A 22,807-nucleotide genomic window follows, 5' to 3' on the forward strand; every position below is an offset into this window, starting at 1 on the left:
GCTGAATGGACTTGGCCTGCCCACTCGGAGAATGCAGAGAATGATCTGGAAGTCGTGAGTCATCACACTAAGGAGGGTCTCTTTACAATCAGAACGAAGCACTCTAGAAAAGAAACATGTCTTCTTCAGAGTGTGCCGTGGAGGAAGCTGCCCCGGATTGGGCATGTAAGGGAGCGCTTTCCGGAGAGAGGATGTCTGCACACTTGAGCCGAGAGCTGGAGGATGTGCATGTGGCAGGGGATGGTGTAGTTCCAAGCCAGGGGCAGCCAGGGCGGCTGGGGCAGTTCCATGCCTAGGAAGCGTGGACCCGCAGGCCCTCTGGTGGAAAGGACGGGGCCTGGTAGGGGAGCTGACAGGAGGTCAGCAGAGCTGGAGGGCAGTGGTAGATGGATCTGAAGAGGTGGACAGGGGCTGCCGAGGAGGGCCTCGCAGCCCAGCGGGAAGAAATGCAGCCAAATGCAGCCCTCTGTTCTCTGAATAGACCTGGAGCTGTGGGAAGCCCTCCTGATGGCAGGGAGGGGCCCTAATCAAGTTGTTTGTTTCAAAGATCTCTCCTGCCCAGGGTGGGGGATGGAATTTGAAGGGAAGCTAGAGTTGGGGACAGCTAGGCCTCCGTAAGCAGGTGGTTCTAGGGATTGATAAAATTGGTGATCAGTGCTTCAAGAACTTTTTAGGAGGTTGACTAACAAGACTTGGTGACAGAAAGGATGTGGAGAATGGCTGTGTCAAGGGTGATGCGCAGGTGGAACTTGTTAGAAGCCAGTACCTTCCTTCCTCTTAGCTGGAGAAGAGGGAAAAGAGACCCAGGTGACCCCAAGTTCCCACGTGCTAAGCAGGGTGGGAGGAGACCCCGAGTTCTGCCTGTGGAGCTGGAAATGCCTGTGAGGATCCGTGAGAGCGGAGTAGTGCTTGGTGGAGAGGCTGTCATGGACAGGAAGGGCAGAAGGAGCAGCTCACCTTGGGTTTCCAACCAAGCCAGCGCCCACAGAAGTCTTCCCGGGGCTGAAAGACCTCGGGGAGAGCAAGTGTTGGCCCTTTTGTTTTACCAGCAAGGAAACGGGATCAGAGCAGGATGTGGGGCCATAAGTTCTTGGGCTACCCAGCTCTGGGGCTGGGCTTTGCTAATCTTCGTTCCGTCTCTGATTTTTTCACTGTACTAAGGGGAGACTCCGTGTGGAGGTGGACGGGGGTGAGCCAGGGGCTCAGATGTCAGCACTCTTGATACCAGATCTATTTTTTGTCAGCAACCAGACGGACAGTTCACAGCTCCACATTCTTTTCTTGATCACTTTAGAACTGACATTCCACCGGCTCCTCATTAAAGGAAGAGCAAAGCAGTAGCTGGCTAGGAGGGGTTTGGAAGCTGGAAATAGAACTATACATGCCGCCCGGCAAAGTCCACAGGGCAGCAGAAGGACTTGGCCAAGGTTAAAACTAATGTAATTCGGTGACACTTTTTCTATTGGTATTCAAAGATCCAGCGAGCTGAGCTCCAAAAGTACCAGGTAATTACTTAAAACGAACCCCCAAATCTTGGGAATTAAGGCACAAGAAAGATGAAAAAAGTTTTCTCAAAACCCTGTTCCAAGATGTGTGCTTTGTGGCACCTGCGACGTTATGCCTTCTCACGTGACTTCTAGCTTTAGTTTTGCTTGTAACTATGAAGTACACGTACTCACCAGTAACTCTGAACTACTAATACAGCCAGCCTGGGCAGTTGTGCCCAGAGCCACCATGAGCAGGAAAAAAGATCCCGTTTTCCTGCCTGCCCTGCTTGGAGCCCAGACGGTGAGGCTCAGGTCTTGCCTTTATGGCTGGTCTTCAGCGTGTCAAGAGGAGGACCTCACCTCCAGTGAAATATAGTTTAGCATCTGCCTCACAAGTTAGGAGAGGGAAAACCCGACTGAAAGGTATTGGAAAAGAGCCAAGTGCGCCCAGTCTCCCTGGTCCCTCATGGAGTGGCAGAGTCCTTCAGAAATAAAATGGCTCAGCTGCTGTTGGTGGTGGCACCGAGAGCTCCTAACAGTGTTCTGACTGTAGTCATCTACCCCTTCTCCTCTGAGAACGTTGCACCTCTTCTGACCCAGACCTAGGCTGCTCACACTGGGGATGGCCACCATCAGGGAGTGCTGGTCAGCCCCTGACACTAACAGCCCCTGCCCACCCTGCTCACTGCAGGCCTGGTTGCCTTAGTTCACCCCTTCCCTGCCTTCATGGGAGAACAGGGTTTCCAAACAACGAGGCCATTTCTGAGTATAAGGCTGTGTGACCCGGAAGAGCTGCCTGGAGTATACCAAGTCTTCCCGGCAAACCAGGCTGAATGGGTTCCTTAGCTTCTTTTGTACCAACATTAATGGTTATTATCAATAATACAGTTACAGCATTATAATGGAATATGTAAGTAACAATTATAGTTCATGTTATTGTCAGCACATTTAAAAGAGTAAACTCCCCCTTTTCCTACTACCTTTACACTTCAGATGAGCTCTTGGTAAGTTGAGTGAACTCCACATGGAAAGCGATGTCTCCTTAACTGTGTTTATTTCCAGAGTCTTCCTCTAAAGTTTAGGAGTAGAGAGCATGGAGAACGTGGGGCAGGTGTCTCTCAGAGGCCTCTGGAGGTGGTTCTGTGGAGCAGCAGTGGGGACTCTAGGTACCTGCTCCCCTCTCATGGGTTGGGGACTCGTCTGGTATATCCTCTCCTGGCAGACCAGTTTGGTCTGGATTGGGGGGTTCTGGCCATTTGTAAGTACAGACTGCAGTCAAAACTGAGCCCAGAGTTACTTAGAAATTTAGAAGGAAAAATGTGTGTTCCCTTAGAAATGTCTTAGGAGTTTGAGGCCATTTTTGTTTAAACTTTTATATTGCCTTTGTGTTTTTTGCTATATTCCCATCCTGTAGGTACCTTTTACAGTTTCCTTAAATCGATGTATTTTCCACTTGAGAATGGGCTTGTTGGATTTTTCTTTCAATGTTTTATTAGTGTATTCTTGTGATGCATAGTAAATATTCTGTGTGGAGGATTTAGTGTGCACATACACATCACTTCCTGATCTTTTTACTTCCCCGCCCCCTCTCACCCATCTCCCCCATCCCCAGATCTCCCATCAATGGGTTTGTTTTTAAAGGAAAATTTTACCAACACTATTAAAAACTTGCCACCATCGCTTGGCTTCCCCTTAAGTACTTTTTAATACCCATACGAAGATAAATGGCCAGCACTGGCCCTGTCCCCTCAGGAGCCAGCCTGCGTACCACCTTGACTGTCTGTCCAGCCCTGTACAGGCTAGACATTGACCTCAGAGAGCGGTTGGTTGGTCCCTGGGAAAGATGGGGAAGTGGTCTTGTGTGTCTAACACATTTTCCCCACTAATGGGGACAAATTAGATTTTGATCCCAGTACCTAGTGAAACGTTGAGGCATGGTGGCGAGGATTCTGGTTGCAGCCAGCTGCAGCCTGTGGGTTTTACCAGCACTCACTGACTTGGGGCGTGCTTTCCCTCCCTGACATTTGCCTCCTAATAACAGGTCGACAGATGTAGTTGTCTTCTCTGCCTGTACCATGACATTTGCCTTCGCCTCACATATTTGTGTTTGCAGATGGAGCTGAGATGGGCTTATCAATGGTGGGCTTAACTCACGCCCTTTGCCTGGGGGAGCCATGTCCCAAACGGCATCGAGCGGGCTCAGGCTCCTTACTTGCTGCTGACTGTTGGGAAGCTGTCCTCCAGCTGCGTTCCAGCCCGTCTCAGGGCGCTCACCCCGCCCCCTGCCGTGTTCTCCTCTTCCCTGGAGATCTGTGTGTGTCGTGGGGGGGTCCTTTTCAGATGTCTGTTCTCTCTGTGCTTGATGGGTTGCCAGGAAAGAGCCTGGGCCTAAAAGCATGGATTCATCCTGGGGTATAGGGCTCCTTTGTGACGTCTAAAAGCAGGAGGAACCGAGTCACACATGGCAAAACTTAAAAATGTTCACCTCGCGCATCAGATAAACCCACCAGTGTGCGTGGTCACCTCGTGTTGGAAAGACCAATCCAGGGAGTGATGTTCCTGTGGTGTTCTTCTGGATCACAGGGCTCTGTGGGACTATTTTTACATAATGAAATGCACTTCATTATTTGTTTTTGTGGTGCTGGGGACTGAATTCAAGGCTGCGTTTGTGCTAGGCCAGCGCCTTACTCCTCTGGTGTGTTCCTAGACCCCAGTCCTGAACTCCCAAAGCATGGAGTGGAGCTGTTTTAGCTCTCTGGGCTCCCTGGGGAGTGGCCGCTCTGTTCTGTGGCTCCAGATCATTTTAGGAAGCCAGGCAAGCCCTGCTGCGTGGTGGGACTTTGCTCACCTTGTTTTTGTACCAATCAAGAAAGTGCTCAGCATATATGGGGCCCTTGGTAAATATTCGTTGAATATTGTTTGCATGTGTATTTTTTTTTTTTTTTTTTTGTCTTTTTCCTTTTTATCGGTACCGGGGATCGAACTCACGACTGCCTGCTTGCAAGGCAGGCGCTTATGCCGCTGAGCTAAATCCCCAGCCCCTCATGTGTATGTTTTTAAACTTGTTCTTGTGGAAATGTCCAAGCACTTCAAGGTAGAGAAGTGGTGATGAGCCCTGAGGCCTGAGCTCAGGCGTAGTGACTGCCTGCGTCAGCTTCTCTGCACCCCCTCTTCTCTGCTGGAGTCTTTGGAGGGAAACCCCAGGAAAGCACATCATTTGCCCTGGCAGTTTTGGACCATACGATGAGTTCTCTGTTCTGAGTTTGTAGCCACATAACCTCGAGTGCTAGTGTGCTCTTTCTGCATTCCTGGGGGTAAGTCGGTAAGTTGAAGGTGCTCTTTGCCCCGAAAGAGAGCATGTTGGGAAAAAGTAAAGTGATGTTCCACTGGTGTGTAGTTAGCTGCACCCCGTGCCTGGCACTGCACTAGGCCTGGGAGTTCAAGCTGACAGGGAGGCAGCCCGTGGCCTCAGACTTCTGCCCGAATGTGCGCTGATGACTGTTCAGGGAGCAGGCCCTGGCTCCTGGGAGTGCCAGGGATTCTTACAGCTGCCAGGCATCGGTCTGGCTGTCTTTCGAGACCCTAAAGTAATCATTAGCCACCCCTCTTGCAGGGCCAAAGCAGACATACCTTCAGTAAGAGAGCCCAAGGCAGCTTTCAGTGGTGCCCCTCCTGAAGGAATGCGCGGTGGGAACATATGGAGCCCAAATCAGCATGGTGGCAGCTGTTACCGTCAGTGTGGAAAGATCGCGCCCTGGCCAGCTGCTGGGCCTCTTTGCACTATATTAATAGTGGGGCCGTGGGGCCTGCGGGGGTCGGAAGCCAGGGAGGGGAGGACAGCTGTGGTGGCCATCACACCATGCTCCAGGCATGTGCTCCTCTGCCATGGGCCTACAGATGGCCCACACTTTGCCCTGCCGCTCAAAAGACCCGCAAGCTTGTGACTGTCTTCTCCTTGTAGGGGAATGGGTGGGCTCACACTGAGAGTTCATGTGATGCAGGGCCAAATTAGGATAGGCGGGACTGGCATAGAGGGTCTGGTGGCCTGTGTTGTGGTCCACGTACCCTTGGGCTGGAAGGGAGGCTTGTGGGCCAAATGAGGCAGTGGTATTCCAACAACCCAGGGAGTGCTGGGTTCTATATGCCAAGGCTGGACAGATATTTTTAAATGTCACAGGCCAAATAGAGGCTCGGTTGGCAGCAGGGTCCAGGGGCAGGGGAATTTGGAGGACGGACGCTGTGTTGCCCTGCCTAGATATGGTTCGGAGAGTCGGCTGGGATTAGGGCCTGGGCAGAAGCCCAGCCTGTGAAGTACCCGTGGAGAGGTAGCGGGAGGGTCCTGTGAGTAAGCAGTAGGCGCCAGGCAGGTGGTGAGAGGGCAGGTGAGGGATGTGAGCAGGTGCTGGGGCCAGGCTGGCTGGAGCTGTGGGAAAGCCAAGGACAGGCCCGGAGTGCAGAGGTTAGGGCCGAGCCCCCGGCCGCAGGGGTGGTGGGGGAGCTGGCACCCAAGAGGGACGAGCTCCAGCCTCAGGACCCTGCTCACCACTCCGGGCCTTGGAGCAGCTTCCTTCTCCTCTCAGGAAATTTACTTACATGGCGAAGGGCAGGACAAGAATTAATACAAGCAAAGCACCGACACTCAACTCAGCCAGGAGTTGCTGAAGGGAACCCTTGTGTGAACAGTCAAATTCACAAATACTACCATGGGAAACACTGCCGCCTAGGCCCATCCCACCCAGAGACGTGGCGTGTTTCAAACATGTGGCGCTTTCAGAAGTCTAAATGATGATGCTCACCGACTTTGCATGTTAGGAGACTTCATGGAAACCTTTGGGTGTTTGACTTCTGGCCCAGCAGAGCCTGTGGTTCACCTGAGGCCTGCTGTCACTGCCTACCAGCAGTCCTCAGGCAGGGAGCGGCTGCCCCCTGTTGGTCAGCAGCAAACCCACCACCTTGCCTGTCACCACCCGGCCCTGTCACTCATCTCTGAGTGGGGCCTGGCCTCCGTAGGCATCTGCACTTGCTCTCCCTGCAGTGAAGTGGAGCTATTATTATCTTTGGAGGAACAAGGGCCATCAGAATTGGGCAGGGACCCAGCAACTGAGTTGCTGGCCAGGCCCTCCTTGACTTTGCCATGACATTGGTTTGGAGACTTGGGATCATAGATGGACACCCAGTGGCTGGGCATAGGAAAGGAAGGCGTAGTTAACATCCTTGGGAGCCTAGTCCCGGCCTGCAGAGCCCTATGACTGCCCAGTTTGCTTTGGATACTTAGTAACCTGAACAGAAGTACAACAGGGTTAGGGCGGTTACTGTGGCAACGTAACATCTGTGTGTCCCTGAGCCACCTTCAGCCCCAGCTGGGTGGGGACTGACTTAGAAGGCTCTGAAAGGCATAGCAGCTCTGGAACCTGGGCTTTGCTGTCTAGCACAAAGGAAAGGAGGGTAGAGGACGGGGAGTTTCTTTTGGGACCCTTGGTTGAGGATCATACAACCCCTAAATTACCCATTCTTACTCTGTGTCCTCCCTTTCCCTAGCTTTCCAGAGATCTCTCTGGCTCGCCAGGTCTTGGGAAGAAGCCATGATGGTTGTGATCATGGCGAGGCATTAACTGCCTCGTCTGCGTGAAGGTTCTGGTCCCCTGAAGTCAAGTCCTCCCCTGTGGACTGCAAGGGCGACACTAGCGTCAGCTGCTTGCTGCCTCATGCTCAGTCTTCTTGGTACAGAGAAGCCTTTCCACTTACCAGGCTGTTTATGATGGCCGTTGTGAACTGGCCTTAGAAGGGTGCACTAATACGGACTCCTCACAGTAGCTGTCTAGTTAGGGAAGGGATCCAAGATAGTACTTGGGCTGAGCTGAAAACCTGCCGTAAAGCAACCTGGGAAGGAGCTCACTGGGCCGAGAGGGCAGTTGGTGGAGGCCTTGGAGTGGAAGAGGTCGGGAAGCAGGAAGCCAGCCTGGCTGTGGGAAGGGTTGGGGTGAGGGTGGGCTGCAGCAAGCTGGGGTTGGAGTCCAGGTGAGTGAAAAGCACGGAGTGTGCTAGACATCCACGTCTGCACCTGGGAGACCTGTTGGCCCAGGTGTGGACACGCTGGGCAGGTTGGTGGCTTTGGTGCATGGGGTGGGGGGCACACAGCACTTGCTCATGGGTGTGTGAAAGAAAGTGGACAGGTAGCCTGAATTTTATGGGGGTTGAGTAGTCTGGGGACTATTTATTGACATTCCATTGGAGAGAGGTTTTTCTTTGAGGTAGCCTCCTTGACAGTGTACAGAAGGGCCTCTGGTTCTTCTGGAATCTTCTTCAGCTCTCCAGTGATCAGAATGACATCAGAGCTGCTTCTTCGCAGCCTGAAGGACAGACATGGCGCATGTGAGACAGTCATGGAGGGCTGTGAGACCATAGAGCCACCCATCGGGCAGAGGCAGCCTGGGCTGAAGGACCTGCGTGGGCAGAGCCTGTGCTGCTATTAGCTTCCGCTGGCCCTTCTGACGGCATCAGCTGATCCTCGTGGCAGCACAGCAGATTGGCAGGGTCAAGGTGCTTTTCCATTTCTATTTTGTGACGTTGAACAGTATGGGTTGTCACTGCCTGGGGCCATTTCTTGAGTGCAGAAGGAGCATGGCAGGCTGATAGACATTACTGGGTCATTGCAATGGGCAGCTAGCTGGTGCTCACAGTGGGGGCATCGCCAAGGGTGTCCTTGACATTCGTGGGGCCAGTGCCAGAGCTGTGGTCTTACTCTGCGTGATTAATTAACACGCTGGGAGCTCCAGTGGGGCCTAAGTGCCCAAGTGCCTCTCCACTGGATGGGACAGCTGCAGTGATGATGCTGGTGGCTGGTCGAGTGCCCCTTTTCAGGAGAATCCCCTGAAGGTACCTTGCGAGGGCCCCTTTGCCTCAGGCACCTCTTGGACCTGATACCCAGTGCTGGCTGCTCCATTTTGCTCTGGTCACAGGTAAGTCACGGTTGAGTCACAGGCCTAGGTTTGTTGCCCATGATGAGGGGTGGGTCTCCACCAGCTCCGCCATTTTGTCGTGAGCTAGAGGACAGATACAGTGGTCTCATTTCGTCTCTTGCTGCTCCTCCCTTGTCCCTGCTCCTCAGGAGCAGCAGGAGGACCACAGTTCTGTTCCTTTTCTCTGGCTAACTGGAGGATTTCCTGAAAGCCTTCTCTAGGCATGACTTTTGGCCCTCCTTACTTGCCTGGCTGATAGTCCTGAAGAAGTAGATGTGAGCAGATAATTTGTCCAAGATCAGACACAAAGACCGTGGGGATAGGGACACCATACTTATATTATTTCAACCTTCTCTCCTTCATCAGAACTGGGGCTCCATTTTCAAAACTGAGACTGCCTCTCTGTCATCTCAGTGGACATGATTAAGACTGCCGGTAAATGTGTTGCTGATGGCTGTTTGGCCTTTGGAAGACAGCACTGAGTTGAGTTCCGTAAGTGTGACTTAGGGAGGATGTGTGTGCGTGTGCTTTTGTTTAGCTTGGTACCCCCTCCTCTCATATTTCTCTTCTTTTCCCAAGCTTTTCTTCTTTTAGGTTCTTTGGTGCCTCCATTGTACCATCTTGAAAGTCCTGGCGTCGCTGTGGGGCACTCAGCCTCAGGCATGAGTGCTTTCCCTGATTTGGGTTGGCCCTGCTTCAGCTTCTCCTGGGCGGGAGCATAGTCTTGGCCCTCTGTGGGAGAGTTTCCCCTAGCATGGGCGCCGAGGACTGCTTTCCACCCTCCAGCAGAACTCTGTCCTGCAGGCTTCTGAGTCACCATCTGCAGGTGCCAGTCGGAGTCAAGGTGCCTCTCACTGGAACACAGCAGCCCGGCAAGGAGGCCTCTCGGAGGCCATGGTCAGAGTTTGTTTTATGCTCACTGCTGGCCTTCTTAAGGATGGCTGAATTAATTTACAGTGGCGCATCCTCCACCCAAAGCCACCTACGATGAGAGGATTTACTGTACCAGGTTGCTGCCATGCCACGTCAGACAGTAAGGGGGAAACCGTCGACCAGCTGCTGTGAAAGACGTGAACAGGCAGCATTCGTAGAGTGACACTTTGTACTGCTCCATAATAAATGAGTCCGTTGGCTGCAGAGAGCCACAGACTCATCCCCCTCCTCTCTGTCCAGGACCACAGGGACATTTAGGACTGCAGGCTGTCCTCAGAGGCTTCTTCCTCCAGCCCTGCCTGAGGTCTTCATCTCCTGACCGCCTGGCGAGCACACCAGAGGGAGTCCTGGGGCAGTCGTGGCCCAGCACATTCTCCCAGACTCCCTGGATCTTCCCCACAGCCCTGCCTGAAGAGGTCCATTGGCCGAGGTCCCAGGCTGGTGGTCACAGCCCTGTGCAGGGACTGCTGGTATCTGGGGGCTACTGCGGGCCCAGGCCACAGGGAGGGAACGTGGCTGGAAGGGCTGAGGAGGATCCCGCAGTACCCTAGGACAGTGGGCACAGCCTCGTGTGGAAGGTGGCCGAACAGGGTTCTTCCAGAGGGCCCCCCCTCAATCCTGTTGTGCTAAGTTCAGAGGGTTGGGTGGAGGCTCTCCAGAAGGACTCTACAGAGCTCCGCACCCACAGCCTGTGCTGATCTGGGAGAGAAGAACCACGGCCCGCTGCCCGGACTCCAGCACCTTTCTGACGCCCTTCGCACCTGCCCTGCTGCCTTCCCCAGGAGCCACCCACTGTCCGTGGCTTCACAGCACGCAGGCCTCTTGGACTTTGGCTAGAAAATCCCTCTGTTGTCCGCCTCCGCCAGAGTGAGCGCCTGGGGCAACACCTTCGCCGCTGGGTGCTTCATTACGTTGTCTTGTCTCCACACGTGGTACACAGTAGGTGCCCAATAAATTTGTGCAGGAGTGGCTGATGTCTTTCTCTTACTTGCTCTGTGCAGCGCCCAGCTGTCCGCTTGCTGAAGTCCACAAACCAAGTGCGCTAGCCCTTCTCACTTCATGTGCTCGATTTGCTTCTGCAGTGGTCACTGCTTGGGTATTACTCGGGGAGATGGACCCCTCAGCCTCCACCCGACCAGCCGGCTTCCCAGCGGGCCTTGCCTTTGTAGTGATTACCACGGCACAGCGTGCCACCCGTCCTAGTGCTTTCCTCCCCCGGCACCTAACCCCACGGGACAGACCCGTCTTCCTCATGCACCCCGCGCAGGGAATTGCGAGGTGAATGGCCAGACGGCGAAGGACCCACAGACATGAACAAGGCAGCGAAACTTCCTGGAAGCAGAGCAGCTGCTGCACTTGAGGTGTAGAACAGACAAGAGGAGGCTTTGGGGTGGCCAGGAGGGGTTGGGTCAAGGGTGTCCCCCAGCTGTCCTGAGAGCGGAAGCGAGGGCAGAACTCTCAATCCTTAGAGCAAATTCTCTTCAGAGTATTTGCCCCACTATAAGAGCACTACCCAAAGTAGGCAGAGTTCTAGGGCCCAAGGACCCCTGAGGTCCATTCTTACTTGGGCCTCTCAGGAACCGAGGTGGAACTCAGCGGGTGCCCACCATGCAGGAGGTCAGGCTGCTGAGGGCCAGGGGTCAGCAGTAGAGCTGCTGAGAGCTGAGCTGTCCGGGAGACGGCAGACTGAGGACCTGTACCCTGCTAGGACACCCTGTGAGACACAGTCAGCCCTGGGTCACCCCCTCCACACACACAGCGGGAGGATTTGGTGGGGAGACCATGAAGGAATGGCACAAGAGGCTAAGGGCATGGCGGAGGCCTGCAGAGGAGAGCCGAGCAGGAGCCACCACTCCAACACATGCCGCTGAAGGACTCAGCCCTTGCCAGCAGCGCTAACAGAGAAGGCCAGAGCCCTTGCTGTAACAGTTTTCACCTCAACCCATTTAACCAGAAAGAAAAAGGAAAAATGCAAATGTATTGCGGGCCCCTTGCACTCCTGAAATTCCACCTTGACTATACGGCCACAGGGCGAGGAAGTGCCAAGAAGCCTTGTGACCTCCCAGGGGGTCTGGTGATATGAGGATGTTTCTTTTGTTTTGGGTTTGGGGCATGAGCCCAGGGTCTTCTTACCGAGCTACATTCCTAGCCTACTTTTTGAGACAGGGCCTCATTACGTTGCCCCGACTGGTCTCGAACATGGGAACCTTCTGCCTCAACTTCCCTGACCCCTAGGAAGGTGCACAGGCATGTACCCCAGTGCTGGTTTACATGTAGCTTTTTGCAGAGCCCAATGAATAGATGAAGAAATCATTCTCCCGAGGGCTGCGACTGGCCCTGCAGTCTCTCTGTAGGTGTGCACACAAGGTCCATGTGCACACTCATGGCTCCCGGCTCTGTCTGGAGCCTCCGATGGACTGGAAGAAATGCTAGCACCCAAATTTTGGTCCTGGTGGCATTCTCCAGTGAGAACAACCAGGCTTTAGTGACAATATCTGGTCCTTGCTGCAAGGTGAGCCTGAACATTGGGAGCTAGGCGATCAGAAAGTGCTCAGAAAGCCAGACATGGGAACCTCAAGGGGGACACAGTTGCCCACGGAGAGAGCTCCCAAGGACCAAAATGGAAAGTGCAACAAACAAAGTCCTGGACTGTAACCCAGTACCTAAATATCTGTGACTCTAGTTAGTAGGCAGAAGAGACACATCCCTTCTAGAGAACAGTTCCGATAGGGACTTACTCATTAAGCAGATGGAACAAACTCCCCAGCCCTTAAGTCTGGGTGATGTTTGGTGACTTGCTCCCAAAGAGTGTGATATTAAAAGAGGGTTGAATTCTACATTGGGGAAACTTGGCACGCGTGCCCTCAGCAGGCAACAGAGATGAGCTCCGTGAGTGACAAGGCCTGTGCACAGTACACATATGGGTGCAGCGAGGTGAGCAGGCACCTCACCTCCAAGTCTGTCTCTTTGTCACTGGGACAAAATACCCAATACCCCAAGGTTAAAGGAGGGATTGAGTTTGACTCACAGTTCGGAGGTTTCTGTCTGTAGTGCTCTGGCTCCAAGATGGGACAGCCTGGCACTGAGGCATGGCAAAGAAATAAGTACTTGTGTCATGGCAGCCCAGGAAGCAGAGAAAGCCCAGAGAAGATCCTGGAAGGGAGGTAGAACTTCCTGGTCACGTCCACCATGGCCCACCTCTTCTGGCCAGCCCACCTCCTACAGCAAGTCAGCTGCAGCATTCCCACAATGCAGTCACCCTGCAGACATCCTTCCCTGAGGCTTTAGGAGACATCTAGGTGTACACTGTTACAGCCTGCCTCCCCAGCCCACCTACCCAGTCTAACAAGAACCAAGCAATCAGCAACCCATATTCTGCAACATCCATGACCAGGACTTCCATGCCATGGAACACAAGGAGCTCTCAGAGGAGTCTAAGAAGATATGACCGACGTCCTATGGGATTCTGGTGAGCTGTGAGGCCAGGGAAGGGTGGCGAGCGAGGACCAGTGCAGGGGCATGCCGAGGCTGGGTCTAATGCATCAGCGTCGCTTTATTAGTACACAGCCAAGTAACGGGGGAAACTGAGGGCAGGTGGGCAGAAGCTCTGGGCCAGGCATGTTCAGCCATCTGATCTTTGCCAAAGGGCCCAAAAGCAAACCCTTGAGGAAAGATCACCTCTTTAACAAATGGTGCTGGGAGAACTGCTGTCCATAGGCAGAAGACTGAATTTAGACACGTATCTCTTACCATGTACTTTATAAAGTAAAATCAAAATGAATCAAAGATTTAAATATTAAAACAATCTGCTGGAAGATTTAATAGGTAAACTCTTGAGGACATAGGCATAGGCAAAGACTTTCTGAACAGAATCCCAATTGCACCAGAAATAACATGAAGAATCAACAAATGGGATCATATCAAATTAAAAAGCCTCTGCACAGCAAAGGAAACAACAGTGAAGAGAACCTACAGAATAGAAAATACTTTTTGCCAGCTACTCGTTGGACAATGTTTAGAATGTATAAAGAATTAAAAAAAAATAGATGTACCATAATAAAAGACCCAGCCAAAAACAAGGCACTTTTTTCCTTAGAAAATGTGCAAATGGCCCATAAATACATGAAAAGATGTTTCACATCTCTGACCATTAGAGAAACAGGAATTAATACTGAGATTCCATTTTATTCCACAAATAATGGCGACCATCAAATCAAATAATACCCGGCTGAGGCAGGAGGCTCACCACAGGATTGAGGTCAGCCTGGGCTACATAGGGGAGAGAGAGAGAGAGAGAGAGAGAGAGAGAGAGAGAGAGAGAGAATGATTGCTGGTGAGTTCATGTGTGTGTGTGAAAGGAAGCCTTCTATAGTCTATCATTGGGAATTTAACCTAGTACAAGTACTATGGAAATCAGTATGGAGATTTCTCAAAAAGCTACAACTAAATATTCCCCTGGACCCAGGTATTCCCCTTCTAGATGTCTTCCTGAAAAAGTTAGAGGATATATATATATATATTTTTTTTTTTTCCAGTACTGGGGGTCGAACTCATGACCTCATGCTTGCCAGGCAGGCACTTACACCACTGAGCTAAATCCCCAGCAAAGGTATATTTTGATACATGTATATCTACATTTATAGCACCACAACTCAGAATAGCTAGATTGTGGAAGTGGCCTGTATGTCCGTCAGCAGATGAATGGAGAATGCAAACGTGGTGTTTGTTGTAACAGAGACTGCCCTGCAAATGAAGGGTAAACTTGAGTCATTTATAGGAAAGTAGATGCACCTCAATACTAAAATGTTGAGTGAAATAAATCAGACACACAGGCTTAAATGTCACATGGTTTCTTTTATATGAAAAAAGTATAAAATATAAGCAAAATAAAGAACAAAATAAAAGACAGACAATAGGAAACAGATAGATTGTGTTTGCAAATGAGAAGGGGATGAGAGGAGATGGAGGGCTGGGGAGGACCCCTAAAAAGAATTCAGATGCATGTGTGTACATGGGCCACCTCCCCATGTGAATGGAGTCACGATGTGCTGCAGCATGTCCTAATAAGAACAAATAAAGATGCATCTCCATACCCATAAAGACTCCAGTGCAGCCATGTGAGCTCAGAGCGGCCAGGAAGCCACAGAGTTCAGATGAAGTGGGCACCGCAGAGAAGGGTACACTGGATTCGTGAGTTGCAGGCTGCCCTCACACCTACCAGCCTGATGCCCTGGTCCCCTAAGACAAGGAGACCAGGTCAGAGGGACTGGGTCCATCCTGGGGTCCAGGGAAGGACAGAGATGGAAGCCCTCTGAGCTCACAGCTGGACACTCACAGATAAAGAAGGGAACAGCCATGTGCACCCGTGTTTCTAGCAGCACAGTTTATAATAGCCAGATCTTGGAAGCAACCCAAATGCCCATCAACTGAGGAATGGATAAAAAAGATGTGTTATTTTTTACACAATGGAGTACTACTCAGCTATAAGGAATGATCACATTGAGATATTTATAAGTAAGTGGATGCAACTTGAGACCATACTCATAAGTGAAATAAATCAAACTCACATGAGTAAATATTGTATTGTCTCCCTAGTGTAAGAAATGCTAAACATAACAAAACAAAGCAGATCAGAAGCAAAACAATGTAAGTGACACAAATTTCAAAGCAAGACAACAGGAGATCTAACAAAATCCTCAAAAAGTATAGTAAGAATCTCCTCAAAGGGGGGGGGGGGATATCTCAGGGAAAAGGTGGAAAAAGAAAAAATATCTAAATTTATATAAACACACTCAGGATAGCTAAGCTGACTGTGCTACAGATTCTGTAAGTCCATCGAACAAAGCGGTTAATATTCACAGGATTGGAACAATTTTGCATGTTTGTGTCAGGTGACCTGAGGAACTCTTGAAGATCACTGTGTAAAATATCAACCTTAGTTCTGTTCCTAGCACTGTGTTTTAAAGGCCTGTATCGTCGTTGTTTTGGGTTCTTTGCTATTGTTATTTATTTGTCTTTTTTGTTTCTTATTTTTCTAGCAATCTGTTTTGTTTTATTTGGTTTGGTTTGGTTTGGTTTTTCCCTCTAATGCAGAAAGGAGAGGTGTACATGTAGAGGGTTATACATGCCTAGAACTTCTAAACAGTTTATGAGAATCCGTTGTATTATGTGTGATGAAATGAACAGCTACTCTGAAGAAAAACAGACACTATGGTATCCATTGCTGATTCCGTATCATTATGCTGTGAAACCCGATAATGCTTCTATTCTTTGTTCAGAGTGGTTTTAGTCTGTTTTGTATTGTTTAATTTCAACATACGTGGAGGTATGGACAGCTATTTGGAAGAGAACAAAAGACATTATGGCAGCCATTGTTAATTTTCCTATTGTGTGGTTTTGAAGGTCTGTAATGCCTTCATCACTCTGTTCTGACCAGTTTTATACTATTTTGTTTTGTATGAATTCATTGTGTGTGAAGATATAGACAACTATTTAGAAGAAAATAAGAGACATTATGGTAGCCACTGTAGATCTCCTGTTGTCTTGCTTTGAAATTTGTGTCACTTACATTGTTTTGCTTCTGATCTGCTTTGTTTTGTTATGTTTAGTTTTACCCTTTTTTAAAATTAAAAAAAAAAGAGAGAACAGCCACACATGTGGGGTGTGCAATATGAAGTATTCGTGTGTCTGCATGTATACCTGCCCATGTCGTGGCTGTGTGCACACTCACAGGTGGTTCTGCCCCTGCACGTGGGAGTAACAGTGGTGTCCCCTTACCATGTACAGAGTGAGTCCAGGAGGGCAAGTCGTGCTGTAAGGTGAAAGAGTCACTGTCTCAGAGGCCTGGGGCCTCGGCTGGGCTGGGTTCAAGGCGCAGGAAGGGTGGAAGCCTGGGGGCTGCTGTGTGCTGAGGGCTACTCCAGGGACATTCTAGGCGAGGCCCTGGTGGCCTCTGAAAGGAAAACTCAGGGTCAGGAAGGCCCCTGGTCAGTTGGGGTTCATGGCAGAGCCTGCCCTGCAGCCCTGAGGCTCCGTCTGAGCCCAGCTTGTTGTAGAAGGGGAGGCCCCTACAGCCCAAAATATCCCTCCACACTCTCCTGTCATTCTTCACCATCTGAAAGGCAGGACATTCCATAACCTGAGGTGAGTCTCGGCTGGTGCCAGGCTCTCAGAAAGAAAATGGACCAGGTACCAGGTGTTCACACCCGCCTACAAAGGGCCGCATCTGTGGCCTGTTCCTTCACACCTAGCAAGCACGGGTAGCTGGGTCTATGGTCACTTGCAGTGAGGGAGCCTGACCGCCACTGGAAGGAGGCCTGGAGGAGCAGCCCTCCTTGGGCAGCCCTTGGGCAGTTGGGCCCAAGGCAGAAAGTGGGATGGCGGGTGAGGGCACTCCCTCCACATGCTCCCGCCCTGAAGAAGGGTCCAGAAAGGCTGGAGGAGGGGCAGGAGAAGCAAAGGTCCCGTGTGACCCCAGCTCCTGTGCTGAGTCACACCCCACCCCTCCCTGCAGGCTGTCACAGATACGGCCACACTTCCTGCAGAGGCTCGAGGCTGGCCTGGGCTGCAGGCACGGATGAGAAGAACACGGGTTTAGCCTTGTGGGGCCGAGAGCCTGCTGCCCCTGAGGAGGCCCTGGCCAAGTGAAGAGCTGAGCTTGCTGGGGAGTCCTGGGGTGGGCTCCCTGAAGGAAGCGGCACGTGAATGGCATGAGAAGAAGGTAGCCAGTGACCGCAGAGGGAAAGCTTCACGGGTCTGGATTTCACTCAGGAGGACTAAACCACTGAAGTGTGCTTAGAAAGGACACGACCCAATTTGCATTCTGGAAACTTCTTTCTAGACCTCAGTGGAAGCCAGAAGAGGCTGGTAGTGGTGTCCTAGAGAGGTCACAGCGCCTGGCCCCAGGAGGAGGCCACACAGGGAAGAAAGGAGAGCGTCGGACCTGGCAGCCCTGGCCCTGGACACCTGTGGCTCCAGTGGCCATGTGGGAGAAGCAGAGCCAGGGCCCTAAGCCCATGGAAAGCTGGGTGTGAGGCTGGTGACTACCCTGGAGTCGTCATGCCCCTGCTCGCCGGGTGTTCCCTCCGAGCTCCAGCCCCCTCGGAGACAGTGTGGATGCAGCCCACCAAGAAGGCCCCAGCCCTGGCGCCACCCTAGTGCCTACACTTGAGGCCCCACGACCCGGCACGGCCTTCCCCCACTGGGATCAGACATGTGACGGTTCTCAACTGCAGCCCACGTCCACATAGGGCTCTGCATGGGTGACTCACCAGAATTAATGTTCATTTGATTTTTACTATAAATTATGCCTCACATAATTCCTCCATTACGGGCGGAGGACGCTCCTCTGGGAGGCTGGAGTGGGCTCCTTGGTCACTAAGCCAGGGAGGCGCTGAGTCATCACTTCTCCCACGCTCTGGCTGGCGGCAAAGGCAGCAGCCGGGCCAGCAGGCAGGTGTGTGATGGATGCATGTCCTGGAGCTGCTAATGGGAGCTGCTCACCTCGACCCCCAGAGAGGAGGGAGGAAGCAGAGCATGTGTTTATGTACCCCTGGACTAGGGAAGATGGGGGTGTGGAACGCTAAAAATCTCCTGTTCATGATGGAAGGCCTCTCTACTTCGTACTTCTTTCCTTCAAATATTTGTTGACTATTTAGGTGGTTGTGTAAGAGACTGGCAGTGTAAGATTCGAGGGCACCCTAGGGTGCTGACTGCCTCAGGAGAGAGGTGACTGGGGTCATTGCAGAAGTGCGTGAGTCCAGCTGCTCCAGCAAAGGACAGCAGCTCACACTGTCCATCAGGGATACTGAGGGCCAGGGGCCCTCGGGGAGGCGAGTACGCACAGATCCGCGTGCTACAGCAGGTGCCAAGTCCCCTACAGACTCGGGAGACAGAGGCTGGTGACGAGCAGTGGCAGGGGCTGGGCCTGCATATGGCCTCGGGAGGACTGAGGAACACTGACAACCTACAGTGGCTGGGTACCTCCATGGCACAGATGAGGAGCAGAGGTCCAGGTCAGCAGGACTCAGAGTTCATTTCAGGTTGGTCCTAGAAGGAAAAGTGCTGCCCTGAGGACCTGCCACAAGACAGCCAGTGGGCCGAGAGGCCTGATAGAACCACCTGAGGCTACTGGGGGAGCGTGTGCAGAACAGCGGGCAGGACTGGGCACAGGCGGTGGACAGGACAGGCTGCCAGCCCCCTTTCCCTCTCCACCAGCACTGAAAACACAGGCTGATGGCAAAAATCCAACAAAACTGAGTTTGGACCCATGGTCCCCATGTCCACAATGAAGCAAGCCTCCAATAAATCTCGTGTGTGTGTGTGTGTGTGTGTGTGTGTGTGTGTGTGTCTAAAAATGTGTAAAGTTCAAAAGAACAGCTGGATGTGGTGGCACACACCTGCAACCCCAGCATTTGGGAGGCTGAGGCAGAAGGATTGCTGTGAGATCGAGGCCAGTCTGGGCTACACAGTGAGTTGAACTGCACAGTGAAACCCTGTCTTAAAAGGACCAAAATAAATACATAAATAAAGATACAAAGCTCAAAAGAAACTTGAAGTTTACACGGGAAAAAACCCCAAACCTACCATATTTGATTGAGGCAGCCCATGCTCATCTGTTTTCCACAAGAACTGAGTTAAAATGAAAGCCCACAGACGGAACCTCACAATCCTCTGGTCAGCCCCTGTATGCTCAGTACGTAGCCTCAGCGCCTGGAGTCAGTCACCCTGAGCTTTACCCCTACTCCTAGCCCAGAGCAGGTGCTGCCGCCTCTGGACAAGGGGCCTGGTTTCTCCGCCAACCCTGCTGCAGGCAGCAAAAGCCAGGCACTCAGGGGACCCCTCAGAGTGGGGCTCTGATAGGTGGTGAGGACAGCCCCACCCTAGCGTCATCTCTGAGACATGGCTCAACAGTCCACAACACAGGCATTGTTCTATCATGGTCCCAGTTTGCAGGTGGGGAAACTGAGGCTCAAGGCAGCCAAGTAATTTACCTACAGTTCTTAGTTTCTAAATAAATATTAGCGTGGACCTTGAACTCTAAACTGATACTCAAAACCAAAGGATAGGAAAGTCATGATCTACACTGTTCTGTCTCCAAACATCTGTTTGTACACAAGTACACACGTGATTCCATGTGTCACGGTTATTTTCAGCTGGGGGAGTTTTGCCCTGGGGGAGATTTGACAATATCTGCAGAGATACCTGGTGGTCATGATTAGGGGTGGGGGTGTTCTGGCATCTACTAGGTGGGGGTCAGGGATGCTGCTGATTGGGGTTCATGGCAGAGCCTGCCCTGCAGGCTGTGATGCCCTGATTTAAGTAAAATAGTAAAGGTAAAACGTGTATATGCCCACACCAGACAAAGAGCAAGACAGATAAGCGCCGACATGCTTCTATTTGTTTACCTCTGGGTGAAAGGATTTAGATAATTCTTTATTTTTCTTTCTGGTGTTTTTCTGTGCTGTTTGAATTTTTTTTAAAGGAACAATGTGCATGTATCATTTTTATAATCAGGAAAAAAGAGCTGTTTTCATTTTGTAAAAATAAAAAAGGGCTTCAGGATGTATCGATTCTGACCCAGCCTCCTCACTAACAGGCTGTCAGGAACAGCTACCCGGAAAATATGTCTATCTGGAACGTGAGCAGAGCAATCCTTCTTGCATTATATTATAGGAATAGAAAGTAATATTGTCCTGGAAAAGCTCTCTGAGCTCAGAGGAGAAAAATGGTTGAGAATCCTGAGATATTGCTTCTCTCATCTGTTTCCCTTCTGTGACAGTGTGTGTGTTTAGGTCGCACAGAACTGAGGTGACCTGGACTCAGTGAGGTCCCCAGGGTGCAAGTCACCTGGGCTGGAGACTGGGCATCGGGCAGGTCCAGCAGCCTGCTGGCCTCTCTCTGTGTATATGAGATGGGGGTTCCCAATGTGCAAAGGCAACTCTGGGTCCCAGGATAATTTTGATCCTGTCTCAAGACAGGGTGAGGACTGGGTTTCTCGATTAGGGCTCTGTTGACATTGCGAGCAGCATAACCCTTGATTGTGGGGACTGTCCTGGGCCTTACAAGATGTTGACAGCTTTCTGGTCTCTTCCCATCAGACCAGAGTAGCACCCCTGCCAGCAGGTCATGACAAGCGGAGTGTCTGGAGGGGGAGGTCACAGCGGTGCGGACCCCTCAGCACTGGCCTGCTTGATATTTCAGTGAGAGGACTCAGAGAGATGACACAGCCTCCTGCGTCACCCTAGTGGCTTGCTGCATTTCTGAGTCACTGCCTGTGTTTTCTGTCTTCAAAAATCTTCCACTGGCGCCTCCCCCACCAAGGCAGCCCCGCACCCAGACACAAGCCCCTCTCTGGCCAGGTCTCTTCTCTTCAGGGCCTGGGGCTGAGGCTCAGTTTTCCTACAAACAATGACAGGGTTGGCAGCTGTGTTCCAGGAGTGTGGTCAACAAGAGTCACGGAAATGAGCCCACAAACACAGAAAGATAAGTCCCTCATTTCCTGAGATGGCATAAAACTACGAACTAATTGTGAAAAGGCCCAGAGAGACGCTGCCGAGGCCACTTTTCACTGCAGCACCTAAATCAGAAAGAGAAGATGAACTTTAAATTGAGTAAGATAAAACCAGTTTGGGAAATCCAATATCTCACCTCCGTTCCTGTCTTTTTAAAAATCCATAATTCATAGAGAACCCAGTCAGGGGGTGTGCAGCTCAAATTGAATTATCCTTTTTTTCTACAGACTAACGCTGCGAGAGGCATTTTCTTGACATGGAGGAAATAAACAGTAACTCTCTGGGCTCGTGTCCCCTGGTCCCGACTGCCTTGCTGTGGTCCCTCTGTCCCTTGGGGACCAGAGCATTATAAACATGTGCTAAACAACATTCAAAGTCGCATGCTAATTACACTGCTAGGGTTTATTCCTCTGCTGCCCACAGGCCCTGATGATGACTCTCTAGGTTTATTCATCCAGAGAGGTTGGTAAGAGCAATATCCAGGTATTGAGAAGGTGCCCGTCACCACGGACCGGTGACACAAACTGCATTCCCCCTTTGCGGTGGCCTCCCCGCATAGCACTGAGAAAAGACCCGAGGGAGTTGCTGTGCAAGAGGGATGGGCACCAGGGCATTGCTGAAGCAAGGTGCAGATCAGTGTTTATAGCACACCGCTGCCTGTGTTTATAAAAGCGGAGCAGATGCGCTGGCTTTTGTGCACCTCGAGTGTCCCTAGGCCGCTGACCTGGGAGAGGGGCAGTGAGGCTCACTTCGCCGATGACTGCTGGCCTGCCCTTTGCATGTTTTGATTTTAGAATCAGAAGTCAAAGTATAAAATCTAATTTCTTAAGAAAACAAAAGTAAATCACTGAAACCACTCTGGGTTAATTTGTTATGAAAAATACATGATGCGGGGTAGAGCGGGAACATGCTTTCCCGTGACACAAACGCAGATGCATCTCTTGCCTTGGGGAGCCCAGGCCGCTCTCTGACTTTCAGGGTCCCTCCTGGTACAGTTGTTTCCTAAGGGTCCTGTGCTCTGTTAACGTTCCGTGGATGCTCTGGTGTCTCCCCCATAACACGGCATCAACACCCGCTAGTCAGGGGCTGGAACTTGTCACTTCTAACCTGCTGTTTCCCGAGTACAGCGGAGATGGCCTGGGAGAGGACTATTACACTGCTAGCCATCGCAGAGTTTGAGTATGGATATTTCCTTTTGTGGCCAGTGAGCGAGATTTTTCCCTTCACTCTAGCAGTGCAAATGTTCCTTTTTCAATCATATGTTTAAAAAATGAGGGAAGAAAACACTATTAATGAAATATTAGGGAGGCCTGTTGGGATGCAGAAACCCAGGCCGCAGGAAGCTTGGTGGATGAAACTTGGGGTGCACAGCTCTACACTCATCACCCCACCTCCCTAGCAAATGTATTTCCAGTGACCAGGCCTCTTCGGCTCTGAATCAATATGATCAACACAGGAGAAGACAGTATGCATTTGCAGCAAGCTTTTACTTTCTCTGCTGAGCAGCAAATCAGGTGGGTGGGGAAAGTCTCTCCAGAGTACACCATGCTCCTTGCTTGTTCTGTCTATCTCTGAACAGCAGCGATGACCTTCACTTTCTATTCCATTTTAAAGGATATTTTCCATTCCATTTTAGAATGTATTGTCCATTCTCTAGTGTCAATTATACCTGAAGTGCTGGGAGTCCTGAGCTGGGAAGGAAGCCCTTAATGAGCTCCAAGGTTTGGCTGGATCAACACCTGCCTGCAGCCCTTTCTCAGAGATGTCACAGACAAACAGATCCAGCCACGAGCAAAGGGGTGACTTTCCCCCATACTACTCCCGAAAGATCTGTGATCTAAGCCCTGGTTAACAGGAGAGGGTGATGCTGCTTCCAGGGTACTTCAGTGCAAGGGGTCTTTAAATTACATCGCAG

General features: G+C 51.3%; 2 long non-coding RNA genes across 7 annotated transcripts in view; both read left to right on the forward strand.

The window, feature by feature from the left end:
- The window catches only part of LOC106029068 (uncharacterized), a 112,526-nt gene that overhangs the window by 20,017 nt on the left and 69,702 nt on the right, over window positions 1–22,807 (forward strand). The gene's annotated exons all lie outside the window — the stretch shown is intronic.
- LOC134475942 (uncharacterized) lies at window positions 7,689–16,030 on the forward strand. The gene is made up of 2 exons (XR_010047280.1): window positions 7,689–8,938; window positions 9,620–16,030. It is a non-coding gene; the product is annotated as an uncharacterized LOC134475942 (long non-coding RNA).

Source organism: Cavia porcellus, unplaced genomic scaffold (assembly GCF_034190915.1).
Source record: "Cavia porcellus strain 051 isolate PalLab524CR breed Dunkin Hartley unplaced genomic scaffold, mCavPor4.1 scaffold_5, whole genome shotgun sequence".
NCBI classification, from domain to species: domain Eukaryota; kingdom Metazoa; phylum Chordata; class Mammalia; order Rodentia; family Caviidae; genus Cavia; species Cavia porcellus.